The 3,509-nt window shown below is 48.6% G+C and overlaps 1 long non-coding RNA gene across 2 annotated transcripts; it reads left to right on the top strand.

Moving 5' to 3' along the window:
- Window positions 1-264: 264 nt before the first annotated feature.
- LOC142915617 (uncharacterized) lies at window positions 265-2,892 on the top strand. Of its 2 annotated transcripts, none has more exons than XR_012936027.1 (3): window positions 265-434; window positions 1,277-1,410; window positions 2,580-2,892. It is a non-coding gene; the product is annotated as an uncharacterized LOC142915617 (long non-coding RNA). The 2 variants fall into 2 exon arrangements; XR_012936028.1 differs by having other exon boundaries at window positions 1,277-1,415.
- The last annotated feature ends 617 nt before the right edge of the window (window positions 2,893-3,509 follow it).

The raw sequence follows: 3,509 nt of genomic DNA, 5'->3' as shown, positions 1-3,509 counted from the left end.
GAGCGTTCCCAGCTTTGATCGCGTTGTGTGAACGTCATCATTTGGAACGAACCAACTTACCGCTTTAAATAGGGGGGGGGGGGTCGCAGACGCGGTAATATTTTTTTAAAATATAAAAATATATACATCTACAACAGCAATACAATGACAGAGCGACCGTGACTATCACAGTAGATCATTCAGCATATATTGTTTGAGTAAATACGATTCAAATTATGCGATGGAAGTGAAAGTATAAGATTGATAGTTTGAGCGTCAACCCTTGGCTGGGAGTGGTAGCTTCCAAGTGCCAATGGCTGACGCCTCAAGCGCGGCTCCCAGGACGCTTCTAAACTGTTCGGAACATAACGACTCCCCACCCCCACCCCTAAACTTGCACGAACAATTCCCCTCGCCCCTTAAAACTCTGAGCAGGATTGAACTCACGCGAACCGGTAAGTGGGTGTTTTGGTTTTAAAATTTTTACGAAAAAAAATCCGGTGTTGTGTGACCCCCGTTGCGGCGGTGACACCGCAGGCTGTGGTTGCTCCCCGCCGGGGAAGGCGTCTCCTCCTCGGTAGGCAATCCAGGCCATTCAGGCCCTCCCTGGCGTCTCGGGCCTAGTCTGTCCCAAAGAAAATAAACATTTATACATGCTTTGTGGAACTGTTTTCACAGTAAGATACACAGGCAGCAGTCGTAAGAAGAAAGGCTTAAATACAATCGTCGGTAACAGAGGCGTTATGAAAAAGGGCCATTGCCCGATTATGCACTACAGTATTTACTTTTAAGGGCAGTGTTATTGGTAAATATGTAGGGGGTTTTTCTCTCGTGATATACCCGTCTTTGTGTTTGTCCTCATGCTGTGGGTTTCGGGCTGTTCCACGCGAGTTTGAAGCCATTGGTTAAACGAGGTAACACAACCACGGGTCAAGTTATCTCTTGATGCATCACAGCTGTCATCATAACACGTACGGTTTACCCCGTATTCTTGTACAGAGACATTGAGTTTTCACGCCCATACGGGGTACAGCCATTTCAATACGGGCAAAAAAACATGCTTTGGTAACATAATATTGTCTGTTTGTGTTTCTACATTGTGATGGGACTTCGTAGGACGAACGTTGATATGTATAAAGACACGTGGTGGCCGATACGGTCTGAATTGATCTGTAATAAGGTAGGGGCACTGATTGATAGTGGGTTGACAGCTACGTGGTGGTGAGTGTACTCGAAGTGAATCTCTATTTGTGTGTTTCTCCCTTGTGATGGGACTTTGTTGTTGTTGTTGTTTTAGGCGGCTGCGGGACTGTGCAACGTTGGTGAGCGGCATAGGAGCGGTGGGGGCAACATCCATTGTAGAGTACAATGTCACTACGCTCCCACGTCTGCGCTACCCTCCTCCACCAAGCCGCCACACGGACGAGCGTGGTGAAGTATGGTCAAATCACGACCCGGGGCGGTGTGGGGAGACCCTGGTCCGGCAATGGATTAACAAATTGGCTCCTACTGTTTACCTCCATATATATAAAAATATGCAAAGTTGTGATTGTGTGTGTTGTCTGTTCAAAATGTTTAGCGTACTTCCCGACATGCAACAAACTGGAAATTTGCCATGTGGGTACTTTCCAGACTGTACACCGTGCAAACATTATACAAATACACTTTTGTGTTTTTGGGGGGGAGAGCTCAATAATGTATAGATTTTTTGCACGGCAAGTGAGCTGTGACGTCAAATCTGTCACGTGACCCTCGCACGTGGAAGCGTAACGCGTTGTAGTGTAGTGGTTAGCGTTGTCTGTGTGTGTGTCTGTGTGTGTGTCTGTGTGTGTGTCTGTGTGTGTCTGTCTGTGTGTGTGTGTCTGTGTGTTTTTTTTGTGTGTTGTGGGGAGCGATAGTGTAGCGGTTAGCGCGCTGCGCTATGAACCCGGCGACACGGGTTCGATTCCCGCTCATGGCCAACACCAGTGACGATTAGCTGAACCGGTCCCGGGCCTCCCCTAGGTCGACTCAGCCTCAAATGAGTATCTGGTGCGGTGTGTAAACGTCGCCACTAGGGAGACAAAGGCGGTCGGGCGTGGTGCTGGCCACCCACCCCCTCGTGTACCGTTCCGGCCTTCATAGGTGCTCGCTAACAGCACTTGCCCCTACAGTCTGTTAAGGCTACATGGGGGATCTTTGTTTTATCTTTTGTGTGTCTGTGTGTGTGTCTGTGTGTGTGTCTGTGTGTCTGTGTGTGTGTGTAAGCGTAACGCATTGTAGTGTAGTGGTCAGCGCTACGCCGCGCTACGAACCCGGTGACCCGAGTTCGATTCCCGCTCACGGCCACCACCGGCGACGATTATTTGAACCGCTTCTGGGCCTCTCCTAGGTCGACTCAGCCTCAAACGAGTAACTTGTGGTGTGAACATTGCCACTGGGGAGACAAAGGCGGCCGGACGTGGTGGATCCAAGTCCCGGGCGAAACCGGGTAGTACAGCTAGTCATGAATATATGAATGAATATAGACGCGTAAGTCACGTGTGACTGTATATATTCATTCCTCCATGGCTCGTTACTGACGTGTAGATGGTGTGGATATTATTATTTTCTGTCTGCAGCTGACGCTGGTCTAATGGAGCAAAGGCAGTCAGCGCAGCAGCTCGGTACGACAAGTCAACAATGTGACCAGCGTGCATACAGCACGGATCGGACTGGAAATTTGACACAGCACCAGAGAACTCGCACAGAAGAGAAATCCTTCAAGTGCACTGTGTGTGACAAGGCATTTGCAAGGTCATCAGTTCTTGAGACCCACCAGAGAACACACACAGGAGAGAAACCCTTTAAGTGCAGTGTGTGTGGGAAGACATTTTCACAGCCATCTGCTCTTAAAACACACCAGAGAACACACACAGGAGAGAAACCCTTCAGGTGCAGTGTGTGTGGGAAGACATTTTCACAGTCATCTGCTCTTAAAACACACCAGAGAACACACACGGGAGAGAAACCCTTCAGGTGCAGTGTGTGTGGGAAGACATTTTCACAGTCATCTACTCTTAAAACACACCAGAGAACACACACGGGAGAGAAACCCTTCAAGTGCAGTGTGTGTGGGAAGGCATTTTCACAGTCATCTGCTCTTAAAACACACCAGAGAACACAGAAGCATCAGAAGATCCACAACGAGTGCAGTCTGAAATCAGCTTGTGAAAGTCAAAGTGCCGCAATGAGCCCATCCCTCATGAAACACGAACCGGAAGAAAATCCCAGCTTGGACACTTTTAAAGGTATCGAGGTGAAATGTGAAGAAGTGATGGTGAAGAGGGAAGAAGTGAAGGTGAAATGTGAAGATGAAGATTCAACTCCAAAATGGGACCTTCACATCGATGGAGGTAACGTGAAGCAGGAGGAGAATTCTGACTGAGGCAGAGCGAGGCAACTCCCAGCAGTTTGTGGAAGTGGAGGTGTGGGTGGACTTCCTCCTAGACAATCCAAAGTCAAGTGGAGACCCGGTAGATGTGTAAGCCAGAGACGATGTCACTACAATA

The sequence above is a fragment of the Petromyzon marinus genome, unplaced genomic scaffold, assembly GCF_048934315.1.
Source record: "Petromyzon marinus isolate PM22_M1 ecotype Great Lakes invasive population unplaced genomic scaffold, UKy_Petmar_22M1.pri1.0 PM_G_Scaffold_33, whole genome shotgun sequence".
In the NCBI taxonomy this organism is placed as follows: Eukaryota; Metazoa; Chordata; class Hyperoartia; order Petromyzontiformes; family Petromyzontidae; genus Petromyzon; species Petromyzon marinus.
Note: the sequence above shows the minus strand (reverse complement) of the source record. Positions and strands in the feature narration are given on the sequence as shown.